The sequence below is a fragment of the Ceratotherium simum genome, chromosome 15 (genome assembly GCF_057802395.1).
Source record: "Ceratotherium simum simum isolate JZ-2026a chromosome 15, ASM5780239v1, whole genome shotgun sequence".
Classification (NCBI taxonomy): domain Eukaryota; kingdom Metazoa; phylum Chordata; class Mammalia; order Perissodactyla; family Rhinocerotidae; genus Ceratotherium; species Ceratotherium simum.
In genome coordinates this window covers 56,250,276-56,264,182 of record NC_141914.1, presented here as the reverse complement: position 1 = coordinate 56,264,182, position 13,907 = coordinate 56,250,276, and the positions used below count along the sequence as shown (strand labels likewise).

At 37.6% G+C, this 13,907-nt stretch overlaps 1 long non-coding RNA gene across 4 annotated transcripts in view; it reads right to left on the bottom strand.

Moving 5' to 3' along the window:
* The window catches only part of LOC147915216 (uncharacterized), a 104,931-nt gene extending 91,358 nt beyond the window's left edge, over nucleotides 1-13,573 (bottom strand). The window contains exons 1-5 of one of the 4 annotated variants that reach the window (XR_015554399.1): nucleotides 13,466-13,573; nucleotides 8,836-8,946; nucleotides 7,487-7,584; nucleotides 3,114-3,187; nucleotides 529-691 (exon numbers count right to left, since the gene is read on the bottom strand). This is a non-coding gene — a long non-coding RNA (uncharacterized LOC147915216). Of the gene's footprint in view, nucleotides 1-379; nucleotides 692-3,113; nucleotides 3,188-7,486; nucleotides 7,585-8,835; nucleotides 8,947-13,465 lie in introns of those variants that run through there. The other 3 variants (XR_015554397.1, XR_015554398.1, XR_015554400.1) reach the window with 3 other exon arrangements.
* Nucleotides 13,574-13,907: the final 334 nt, after the last annotated feature.

The window sequence follows — 13,907 nt, the reverse complement described above, 5'->3', positions numbered from 1 at the left end:
ATTTCTTGATATGTTAGAAATTATTTTCTAAATCTAAAGACTGCTATATCAAATCAGCTATGAGCCAAATCTCTTGAGTAAAAGCTTAAAAATTCTATATATTAAATCAATAAATATGATTGAAGTTTATCATTCACTCTTGTAAGTATCTGTTCTAATCTGCTTAAAGGTTTTAGTGTCAAAGTAAAAGAATATATATGCCAATTTCTTTGAATGAAATATTCCATTTAGTTTTTAGCAGAAACTACTGTTCGGCAAAAATTTTGCCTTCAGGTTAATTCATATTATTGAAACAGCAAATAAATTACTTCAGGGTATCCAGGGAAACTCACAGTTTTTTCATTATTTTGCAATCCTACTTTACATAATATTTGCCCAATTTATAATTGACTATGAGTTTATCAAATATTATAAAGCTTCATATTATGCAAATGATAAAAGATATAGAGACTTTTGTTTTATAAGTTTTCAAAATAATGTCGGGAATCCAGTTCTTGCAAAATAAAAATATCTATTTTTCAGACCGACCTGGTGGCATAAGCAGTTAGGTGCGTGCGCTCTGCTGCGGCGGCCCGGGGTACGCCGGTTTGGATCCTGGGTGTGGACTGACATACTGCTCATCAAGCCATGCTGTGGTGGCATCCCATATAAAGTGGAGGAAGATGGGCACGGATGTTAGCCCAGGGCCAGTCTTCCTCAGCAAAAAAAAAAAAAAAGAGAGAGAGAGAAGGATTGGCAGATGTTAGCTCAGGGCTGATCTTCCTCACCAAAGAAAAAAAAATCTATTTTTCATTGCACATAAATGCTGTACTCCCTATGCAATAGGATCATAGTATGCATTTTCATATTCTATATAAAATAGTATTTCTGGAGAGTTTATAACAGTTAATTAAATTGGACATATAAATATAATTCATTAGTATAATGCAAATAAAAAAGAAATAATACCTATAAACTAGTATGTTCTCCTTTTTTAATCTGTTAAATATAATTTGAATCAGGATAAAAAACTAGTAAGGTCACTTGTTGATAAGGTTAAATCATTTCTATTTTAGACATATTTTTTAGGCATGAAAACTTAGCTCCAATCATGACCTACACAAAATGAAGCAATGAATACTTGTATACTTGTACTTGAAATTCTTAAATACAAAATAATACACTCAACATTTGTGATACAAAGAAATAAAAAGCATACTGTATAGAATTCATACCATCAATTGACTCCAAAGTTGGGGTTCTTTTCATCTTTGTCACATTTAAACAACAATCATTTATGTTGTTAAGCAGCAACTAAAACACCCTCTCAGTCTTTACAAATGATTTAGCTGTTTACATTTCCTTCTTCATTATATTGTCTTATAAGGCAGTTTACAAACTTGGTAAGAAACTGTGCATCATAGTGTGAAATTACTTTAGAAACTGTTCCTAGAATCCTATCAAAATGATAGATTCTGCTGGGCAATTCACGAATTCAGACATCCCTTTGATGCAATTTCATTATTATTAGTTGCACGCCATTGCCACTATAATATTTTAAGCAATTTTAAAAGAAGAATTTTGACAATTTTGGGGTTATGATTTTTTTTCTATAATAAAAGAACATTTAATTTTAAATAAGATACATTTGGATGGTTTTTTATTTCATGTATTTTACTTTAGATTAACTCTCTTACATATACTGCAGAAAGCCAAATCTTTACAAAAATAACTCTTCTACTAGAGGAAAAGTATGTAATACTCTTATGTAAGTAGGTGACACTTATATTAAATATTTGAGAAAATAATCCTCTATAAGAGAATTGACATTATGTTGAAGGTTTGTATTATGTATGTGTTGGTTTCTCTCTGGTGGTGAAAAGAGCTATTTTTAATTCAACAGTTAAAGAATTAAATGTAAATTCCCTAATATGTCAACCCAAGTGACCAATATTATTACTATTACCCAGTTCATACTTACTATTTTCACTCAAACGTGAATGCAAATAAAAGTGTTACCTTTTGGTTCTCTTTACTAATCTCAATAATTTTTTACTGTCTTAGCCAAAATTTTATTTTTTTTTCTGGATGTTCATAATTTTGTGTTATGCAGCATGTTTACCAGAAAAGCAGTATGTCAAAAGACAAGCTTTGGAATCTGACAGATCACTTTGCTCCACATTCTTCTTCTGTCATTGATATTTTTAGGTATTATTAGTCCAGGCGAATAGCTTTATTTCTGTAAACCTTGGTTTCCATGTCTGTTGTATAGACCACTCTGTTGAATTTCTTTAAGAGCACACTGCCTGAGACAAAATAGGTGCTTAATAAATGGTAAATAGTATTTATTAGTAGTAGTATATAGTAATAAGCTGTGGAGAACATATATTTATATTGGTGAAAATTTATTGATGCTGGTGTACTTACACAAAGTCCTGAATTCACTGTGCTAATGCCATGAGGAGTTGGACTTGGTTTTTCATGTTTGATTGCTGACAGCTTTCACATCCCACCCTTCCCAACTGCTCTTTAGCCCTACATCTGGGAATACTGATAAGCAAGCCCAGGTCTCCCTCCTTTGGCACTAGCAGAGTGTTCAAACCACATATACCCTGGTCATGTGAGGGAACCCTCATTACAACCCCATTGCCTAATCATCATAAAACCCCCAAACAATTGTCACCCTCTGCTCTCTCAAGCCATTTTTGGACCTGCTTGGGAGTGCTCTGCTCTTTCAAAGCCTATTATGTGAGTAATCTCCTTCAGGTGCTTGTGTATCATCATCAGTCTCGACATTCAAACCAAATCCTAGGTGTCTGTGGGGTCCATCTTGTGTCTGAGGGGATACTGCAACAACTAACTTAGGCAATTTGAAATCTTTCTAACTTTTTGCTCAGTTATTTGCATAAAGCATGGACTCAATAGTGGCTTATGATAAAAATTTTGAGATAATATTTATTGTTTATTTTTGTTGATTTCTTTGTAAATTCCAAGCTCTGTTTTAAGTGTTATACATGGATTAATTCATGTATTCATCAGACAACTCTATCAAGTCAATAGGATTATCATCCTTTATTTCACAGGTGGGGAAAAGCAGGGAAATTGTCACAGTATGCAGCAGAACTGGGACTTACACTTGACTACAGGTCCCTTGCTCATATTCATGAATCCATGTTGTTCTCGATGACGCCAGAAATTCCTTGAAATACTGTTGAGGAAGAAATTCAATGAGTGAGGTAGATAGACATGTTGATGTGGGTCTATCATGTGGCACTCAAATACCCATTTCTTAATTATTTCTAGGATCCAAGACATTTAAGGATGCCCTGGAAGCACTCCATTCACCAAGGCATTATGAAATATTTTTATTAATAGAGCAGTATCTTTAAAAAGTGCTTTTTTGGCTTTTTTCTATAGAGTGAGGGTGCTGGGAGAATATATCACAATGAAAAAGGTCTCCCTGATTTCAGTGAGCATGGCAGAATCCCAATGGTCCAGAGGCTATTAGGACCTAGATAACTGACAAAGCAGATAACTTAGATTCTTTTCTAAGAGTCATGTATGCCAGAGGGTGGGAGCTTTGTTGCAACATAGTTCAGAAAGCAGCCAGCTTAGAGAAGTCACAGGGGGCTTCAGTGTTCTTTGGAATGTCAAGGAATCCCCTCTAGGGGCCACAAAAGCACAAATAAATTCACCAGCAGAATTTCACATTCCCTGTGTGCCTATTTTGTCAGTATTGTCACTTCCCTGTGAGAACTTTCCTATGACCAATTGTTACAGGAGAAAAAAGTTAACCCTTAAAAAGAGATGGTTCTACAAGATGTGCTGGCACCAGCAGAAATTGAACCACTATAGCATTCACTCTTGAGTGGATTTTCACTGAAGGATCATAGAAATGGGAAATTTTGTCAGCAGCTGAATTTTGAGAGGTATTTTTCTCTGTCTAGGAGAATAAATCTTATAATAGATTGGTGCTTTCTAAATATTCTATCTGGTGTCCTACATTTCCTCCCTCTCTTTTAGTTAGGTAGTTAGAATGATGTGATATGATGACATCTGGCCAAAGGGCTCTGAGAGAAAAGGATGAATGTCAGCATCGCCCTTCAGCTTTTCCTTGCCCTGCCGTATCAACTGAGCAAGACTCACTTTACAAATGGTGCAGCTACAAGACAATGAAGCTTCCAATTGTGTGTGGTTCTAAGTGAATTTTGGAGCAAAGCCCCTTCTGATCTCCCCACCTTGCTAAGCCCTGCACCTATAATAGGAATAAAAAGGAAACATTTGAGGGCTGGCCTGGTGGCATAGTGGTTAAGTTCGCACACTCTGTTTCTGCGGACCTGGGTTCGCGGGTTTGGATCCCAGGCACAGACCTACACACTGCTCATCAAGCCGTGTTGTTGCAGCATCCCACATACAAAATAGAAGAAGATTGGCACAGATGTTTGCTCAGTGACAATCATCCTCAAGCAAAAAGAGGAAGATTGGCAACCAACAAAAAAAGGAAACATTTGCTCTATTAAGTGAGATAATAAGATTGTTTTGTCCTTGATGTATTCTAGCCTATCCTGACTAATACTGATGGTCAGTGATAATTCATGAGCAGTATCAAATGGTTTAACAAGATATTCAAGTACTTGGAAGAAATAAGATTAGGGAATTAATTACAAAGGTATTTATACTTGGGTTAAAAATTGTAGACTAAATTCACTGTTGAAAAACTAAAATGAAGAAGGGGAAAACATACTTATTATTTCATCAAAATTTTCAACTTGCAAAAAAATTGCCTCCTGTCTCCATATTTGGGATCTTTGTTATTTGAGAAGTTTTAAGCTCAAGGGCAAAATAGTTTCACCAGGGAACACAAAAAAGATTCCTTTGAATTGGAAAAGTTGACACTGGCACTTGGCCTTTAAGCACATATTATACTGAGTGAGCAATATTATGAGTCTTCATAAGAAATGAAAATCTGCTCCCACTATGCAAGCTGAAAACAGCTGTTACTCAACAATTCAGACTCTCTGTTTTAATGGGGAATGAACAAGTCACCTATCTCATCTAGTCAGATATACCTATCCTGGACTTTGATTTTGATTTTAGTAACAAAAATTTACTAGGAAACAATAGAAAAACTTTTGTGGTGGCAGAAGTATTTGAAAAATCTGATAATAGCACATAATGACAGAGATGTCATTAGTGATATCCAGTGTACAGCGCAAGCTCTGTTTGTGGTACAAGCCAATTCATCTGGAAGTTATTAGTGCTGCCAAAAGAGTCTCCAATGGAGTATGTTTGCAGAATAATGTTGGCTGTGGTTGTGGGTGCACAGCCTATGGAACTTGCTTCTCCATCTCGAGTCTTGATTTCACTAGCTACCTATAGACAATTCAATACTTCCCTTCTTGGTTTAATTCATTTGTCATCAATATCTAATATTTCAAATGAGAACTCCTAACTAATGTAGTAATTCGTTATGATTTCAGGCTTGTTATCAAACGAAATGACTCTAAGAGGAACTCTGATCAACCAGGTTCAAATGGAAAGGAAAAAGAAGTCAAGCACATAATGAGATTAAGGAGTTACTGGAAGTGTAGGAAAGAACGGGAATAATGGGAGATTAAAATCAGAGACCCTGATCTTTAAATTAATATTTATGATATGGAACACATCTGGATTATGAGAAATGAGCATCAAGGGACATAGCTAAAATGGAATGCAAATAAAAGACATTTCAGTTGAGTTAATGAAATATGAGGTTAGGCTTTTTGATTTGTCATTCATATGGATATTAAAATTGCCATTATATTTGCAATTATAGGAAAATTCATCTTTGCTGAATGTGAGGTTGTAAACTTAAAGAGATCAGTAAAAATCTATAAAAAAGAGAAGTAGAGGTTACTTAGCAATATGCTACAAGATTCAAAGGTGAAGGAGTGTGGCAACAGTGAAAATAATTCTCATCCAAAAAGCAGAAAAAAATAAGAACAAAGTTTAGAATACGCCAGTGCCCTGTGGCATGTGGAAGATTTGTGGTTCAAAATGCATCCTTTGTGGAGGGAGCTATTAAGGGAGTGGTGTCCTTGAAGTAGAGAGCAGTTTCAGTTAAAATGGAGAGATAGAAGGTTCTGAAGAGAGGTTGAAGTGAAGGGAGTTTGCTGCTAAAAGGGAGAATTTCAAAAGAAAATATTAGAAAAAGTTAGGATATCATTTATGATTCATTAAATAATTCATACTTTCAATAAGTAATATTGTTTTTCCAGGTAGCAAGCACCATGAGAAGTACTGGAAATATAAAGTGACTAAATCATTGTCTCTACCTTCAAGGGATCTTATAATCTAGAGAAGAAGACCAAGATATAAAGAACCAATTAACATACTGCATGATGTATGTTTTAGGCATATTTCTTTCTTTCTTTTTTTTTTTTTGGTGAGGAAGATCAGCCCTGAGCTAACATCCATGCTAATCCTCCTCTTTTTTCTGAGGAAGACCGGCTCTGAGCTAACATCTATTGCCAATCCTCCTCCTTTTTTTTTCCCCCAAAGCCCCAGTAGATAGTTGTATGTCATAGTTGCACATCCTTCTAGTTGCTGTATGTGGGACACGGCCTCAACATCGCCGGAGAAGCAGTGCGTCCGGTGCGCGCCCGGGATCTGAACTCGGGCCTCCAGTAGCGAGCGCACGCACTTAACCGCTAAGCCACAGGGCCAGCCCATTTCAAGCATATTTAATGAGAGATGCAAGAGGACATAAGCTAACAGAATTGAGCTTTCAGTTAGAGAACATGGGAAGTGTTAGAAAAGAGGTTAGAGAAATTTACCAAGAAGGAAGTGAACTAAATTTGACCTGGGAATACAAGATAGGAAATTTTCCAGAAGAGTAGAAAGTGAGAATGATGTCCATTAAAATCAGCTGCAAATAGAAGAACTAGCACTTGCCAACAGCATGTAAAACTGAAAAATCAATGAGTAGCTGAGCATGGGTAGAGAGTCTGTGAGTGAGTGTGTTCACATGTGCAGGACAGGAAGTGAGAACAGTAAGAGATAATCTTGAGAGATACATGGAAGCCAGGTCTTGAAGGGACATGAAAGATTTACATTTATTTTGAATACCATATAAAGCAAGTGATCACATCTATATTTGAGAAAAATATTTGTGGGAGAGGGAAGAGGGCAACTGAAGGGAGAGGCAGTTGTTCGAACATGGCCAAGACTTGCTGCAGAAGCCATTTCTCTCTGTCCCTACTTAAAGCTGGCAGCCTCTGTCACCTGGTTTCTGGGCCAGATTGTGTTCCTGGGTGTTGAATGTGATGCCTTCAGAACACAGAGGCCTATAAGTGACTCTGCTTCGTATTTTGTGGTAGGTGTTTCAAGATGCAGTAATTTGTCTTTTATTTTCAAGGGAATATCTTGGCCTGTCCTGAAGATTAGACCCCTAAAATTTCACTGATGTGTCAGGTCCCCGAATCTTTGTAGGGTGTATCTTCTATCTTTTGGAGCACATGTGTCTTACCAAGGCATCCAATGTCCCAGCCAGCTCTTGCTTGTCCTGTGCAATCAGTATGATATCAGGGTGATCTCGAACATTCAGGGGATCTAGACCTCTTTAAACTACATTTTGACAGAGGGAAAGAGAATTAACATAGCCCTCAGGAAAAACCGTAAATACTATTGTCCATTCCACTTGAACATCCTTTTTCTGATTCTGTTTTCTAATTGGAATGGGAAAAAAATGTATTTACCAAACCAATGGCCATGAAACATGCACTATGGCTTTATTAATCTGCTCTTGCAATAATACCAGCTGATATTAGAATCACTCCTTGAATGATCTTGCCATAATATATAGTCATTCTACAGGATGTTTACTATTTCTGCAGGGTCCATTCTGGCAAATTAAATGCAGATATGATAGAGACCAACAATCCATTATTTAAGCCTATATTATTATTATTATTATTATTAATTTAAGCCTAATCTCCCCCAGGAAACAATATTGTTTCAGGGCTACTATCTTGGCTGTGTGTGTGTGTGTGTGTGTGTGTGTGCGTGTGTGTCTGAGGGTGTACTTTTTAGAGACTTCCACTTGGTCTTCCCCACCATGATAGCTCTAACCCCCAGTAGATCAGGGGCCTAAAATGAATGTTACTCTAACTTTCAAGTATATCAATTCCAAATATACATCATGGATTGGGGAAATGACCACTGTGTGGGTCCATGGACCAAGTAAGCCTACTGTGAACTGACCTTTAGCCAGTTCACAGTGGACTTACTGGATCCAGAACTCTTGTTGTCTGCCTCTGTGTCTGCATCTCTGTGATCAGAAGCAGCAATCAGCAATCAGAGCACAGATCTTCGATTTTTAGAGGACAAGATCCTTATTGCCCACCCTGGCTTCTGCAAGTAGTGTGCAAGCTGCTTCAGGAATGTATGCAAGGCTGCCTGGTATGGGTGTTGGGGGATGGGTAGCTGCTGTGGAGGTAAGAGCTGAATTGACTGAAATTAACAATTTACTGTTCAAGCCTTCCTCTGGAAGCTGTAAGCCTTTGATAAACTTCAGAGTTCCAAAACCATTACATTAGACAGATTCTGCCAGTGCAATTGTTGTCTAGGAGGAGATAAATTCCTAGTGCTTCCTATGCCACCATCTTCCCAGAATCCTCTTGCCTGCTCGACTCTTTTGCCTCTAAGACACAATGCGCTATTGACTAGCTTCACAACTTATTGTGGATCAAGCCCTTTAGGCTGTCCACTTGGTTATGGTAATTATGATCTCCTGAGTTCTGGTGGTTAAGCATTACCATTTGGCTTCTATTAATATGGAGTCTCACCAACCCCACCAATATCCATTGCCTTACCTACCATGAGCCGTGACCTGTAGAGAGAAACCACCAGTCTTCCTAGTAATGCTGTTGCCCATCTCACCAACACAGTTCTGGTGGGCATTGTGATTGGTGTTTTCTCTTGGCACTCCTGTGGAACATAAATTTTAATGCACCACAACTCACTACCAAGTCAAAGTAGCATTTAATGCTTTGGGAGACGGCAGACACAGTCCAAAAGAAAACAGTTAATTAAATATTTGGGTTATTTTTTAAAGTCATAACAGATTATAGATTAAAATTAAAAGCACATTTATTTTCAGAACACAATACCATGAGAGAGAAAAAGTGATTTGGAAATCAAAAACTTGGCCTTGCATATCCAGATTAAAGCTTGAGGGCATTGAAGCAGAAACCTTATATCACACAACATAGAGTAAAACAAAGAATATAATGACATAAAGAGTTTTCCTGCCCTACAGTGACAGAGCAAGAACCTATTCTGAAATTTAATACAATTGAGGAAGGAGAGCAAATATAGGTCCCTGCTGTCTGGCCTCTTTTTGGAAAACAAACCAAAGAAAATTAAGACAAACCTGTAGATATTTCTGAAATTGTGAGGGCAGAGATTGATTCCCCATTACTGATTTGAGTTTCTAGCGGGAGGCAATTTCAGATTACACATCCCCAATGGGGTTACTACAATGTTATCATAGATAGAGAGAGGGAATCATACAACTAACTTTACCCTATGCCTCCAAATCTTCCCTCAGCTCCTACAGGGTAGGGAGGAGACATGGAATAACCACATAAGTCCAAATAGAATGTAAAAGACTGCTCAGAATTGAGAGCTGGATGCTGACCAGGGAGCCTTAGCAGCAAAAGGTAGGGAAACCTAGATCTGAGAATGTAAAATAGAGAGGCAAAGTGGAAAATGATCAATGGTAAGTCTGTGACTCAAAGATCAGCAGTGACAACACAGGTTGAGGTTGGAGGCTCAGTCAGCAGGGGTGGAACTCTCAACTCCTCAGATTTATCACCATGTGTTGCCTGTGTTAAAAGAAGAGATGTGGTAATCACTAGCACACTATGTCCATGTAGTAGACACTCAGCTAGGTGGTATCCACAGTACAAGGAGAATACTGACTGGGAGAAAATTGAATTTAATTAAGCCTTCAGCCATTCCTACATCCAAGTCTTAGAGTTGCAATGATTGATTGCCTTGAATTGCCAAGATCAAATTTTTTTAATCATCAGAAATGAGGCTGGTTAGCTGAGTAGAATTTTATAAAATTTCGTATTTACACTATTATAATCTATAAAATATTGAATCTGTTTCACATGTTTAACCAAGAAGTATTTATGTAGTGGAAATAGCCTTTGGACATTAAATTCTGCCTATACTATTGACATAGCAAATAAGTTCTTCAGAGACACATTGACTAAATACCTCAAATGCTAATTTAATATGATCTTTTGATTAAAATATATATAAGATATATCAATGTTATACAACTGGCCAGCTGGCTGGAATAGAATAGCTTGTGACAGACCAACACTCCTGATGATAACTAGAAAAGCAGTAAGGAAGAAAGGGAAGGAGGGAGGGAGAGGAGAGGAGGGGAGGGAGTGGAGAGGAGAGAAGGAGGCGGGAGAGGAGGAGAGGGAAGGAGAAGAGAGGAGGGGAGGAGGGAAGAAGGGAAAAGAAAAAAATCTTGTTTTGAAGGCACCTCATAGCTACTGAGCCAAGCAGGACTTGAAGAAACTAGAACCTGGAAGGAAGGAAACACAGAGATGTGAACCAACATCATGTGAGTAGGTTTTATTCCTCAGGGATTATGCTTAATTTGGGGTAATGTGCAAGTCTGAAAACTCAGACAGAAGATTACATTTTAGAGATAGAGAAGCCAAGAGGACTTAGAGAAAGGTCGTCGTAATGGAATAAAAAAACGGATTTTAGAGATTTTTGGGAAACAGGACTTGAGGCGACAAGATCCAGAGAGAAGAGAGGAACACTTCCTCAGCAGGTTTTCAGCCCAAAGCGTTAGCTGGTTTCTTAAGATGCTCAGGGCCAGAGGTTAAGAAGCTAAACAGAAAGTCAGTGAAATGTGGAATAAAATTTTCTGCAGTCTCACGTCACTAAGAAGATAGAAATTGGAGTTCAGGACTCACCAAAGAGAAAGGACTCTACTAAATATGCCAACTTCCCACTTGAGACCTATGAGGATTTAATCTTGGGAATGTGAAGAAATGTGAAGAGTCTGAGATTCTACCTCACGAGTTAGCCTGCTCCAGTGTCACAGAGGCTGGCAGAACACACACTGAGCCAGAGGCACAGGACTTTATTTCTCACAACACAGCAGGTAGCGCATTTGCATTGGTTCTCATTGCCCCTCAAGTCTCATAGGAACCATGTAACATCAGCTCCAGGGGGATGCTGCACATGCGGTGAGCTTGTGTCACAAGGGGGAAACTTGGAGCTTAGAACCCTGCCAGCCTTGTAAGGGGCCTGTGAGCAAACTTGCCTAACTTTTGTCCTTGAGGGAAACATCATCAATATTACCTTGGACAGCAAAAACTTCTGCTTTTTACCCTGGAGAGAAATAGTATCTTTATCTTTGTGCAACAAACAGCCTGGAGAAGATAGTTTGGAACAAAAGCTGACACAGACGTGCAGAAGAGCCATGGAGTGAAACAGAAGTAAATCTAGCCTTACAAAACTGATAACCCAACCTCAAGTCAGGTAGCCCTTGATTGGATTATACTGATAGACCCCCTTAGGCCACCTATCAGAAAATAAGATTAACCCTCTCTGGAAGAAGATACCATCATCTGGCAAAGTGCAATCTTTAATATAAAATGCAAGGCAGTAAAGATTACCCGGTATACAAATAGATAAGAAAAAGAGAAAAAAAATAGACCAACAGAAACAGACCTAAATGACCCAATTTTTGCATTTAAAGTAAATATTTGCACAGTGCAAGGTTTTCACTTTCATTGTTTTCTTTAAATATATTCTGAAGTGGCTTTCAATTTATAGAATTCAATGAAAAATTAGAGTAATTCATTTGTTGACAATTTTAATCTTTTGGGTACATATTTATGTTGATTTATGCTAATGAATTGTTATATTCCTTTAAAATTAAAGAATTGTTTAAGATATGAAAAAATATTCTTTTGTGTGTGTGTGTGTGAGATCAGCCATGTGCTAACATCTGCCAATCTTCCTCTTTTTTTGCTGAGGAAGACTGGCCTTGGGCTAACATCCGCGCCTATCTTCCTCCACTTTATATGGGACGCCACCACAGCATGGCCTGACAAGCAGTGCATCAGTGCATGCCCCGGATCTGAACTGGCGAACCCCAGGCCGCCGCAGCGGAGTGTGCGCACTTAACTGGTTGCACCAGCGGGCTGGTCCCTGAAGTATTCTTTATATATATGGTTTACACATTTTGAGAAACACTTTCTTCACTGGGCAGATTACAGCAGCCGTTAAGTACAATATATTTTCATAAACTATTAAGTTGTTTTTCATCCTTGCCACTTCTAGCCTCTGGTGTTTGCCAACAATCCTTGGCATTTCTTGACTTGTAATTACGTCACTCCCATCTTTGTCTTCACTATCACATGGCCGGTGTGTTTTCAGTCTCCCTTCTGTGCACAAATTTCCCCTTTTGATAAGGAAACCAGTCATATTGGATGAGGGTCCATGCGGATGACCCCATCTTACGTTGGCGAAATCTGCTAAGATCCTATTTCCAAATAGCGTCACATTCTCAGGTACTGAGGGTGAAGACTTCAACATATCTTTTTTGGGGAGGCACAATTCAGCCCATAACAAACGCCAAAGCAGCAATTTAAGAAGCTCAGTGACCCCGTCCCTGCTATTCAAGCAGATCACATAGCAGGAAAACCGCAACTAGGTACAACATTATAAATGAAAGTATTGATCTTGAGAATGTAAATTCACCAGATAGAAAACAAAGCTTGAATGATTTTAAATGTTTAATGCTATCAAAAAATATATACTAAGATCAAGGAACTGCATTTGATAGTTTTAAAAGATGAAGAAAAGGAATAACTTATGCCTTCCATGAAGTTGTATTATTTTATAAAAACAACTCATAAAAAGTATTTAAACAATGAAAATGGTGCATATGGCAAAATACCAATAGAACAAAAAAAAGGAAACAGAATAATAAAATTGAAAGCATTTTTTTTTTTTTGGTGAGCAAGATTTGCCCTGAGCTAATATCTGCTGCCAATCTTTCTCTATTTTGTATGTGGGTTGGGGCCACAACATGACTAAGGAGTGGTGTAGGTCCACGCCTGGAATCCGAACCTGTAAACCCCAGCCGCCAAAAGGAGAGCACCAAACTTAACCACTGTACTGTGAGGCCAGCCCCTTGAAAGCATTTTTTAAGATATGAGTTTAAATATTTTTTGTGATTATAAAAATAAAGTGATGACTACACAGAAATTGAAATATAATGATGTACACCCCAAATTTATATAATATTATAAGCCAATGTTACCACAATAAAAATAATAATAATAATAAATAAAATAAAGTGATGGAATTCACTAATAAAAATTAAAGGTTTAGATTGAGCTAAAAGTTCTTGTTCTGCCTTCTTGGGCTGCCTATTGGCCAAAATTAAACTTCCCACCTGCACCAGACGGTTGGATGACTTTAGGAACTCAGCTTTTCCTGTTCCCGTCATGTTCCCAGTACCAGTCCATGATCATTCCAATTCTGGAATCCAGGCTCACATTTCACCTGGCAGAAGAATGACCCACTGTTATGTCTGGGCCAAAATTATCATAAACGTTAATTACAATTCCAATTTTAACTGTAAGAAATATAAATATGGAATATGGATATTTAAGTAAAATTTAGTTAAAATAGCTAATTTCTACCTAGGGCAATTTAAAAGACATAATAGCAACAGGACGGTTTATACACAGAAACAAGTTTTGCAACATTTAAAGTGTTTACATTCCCCCCAATAAAACAAACAAACAAACAAATAAAAACTGATTATTGTTGGTGGATGTTAGGGTAATAACATTATTTTCAAAATTAGAAGAATTAAGTATGTATCTTGCCTT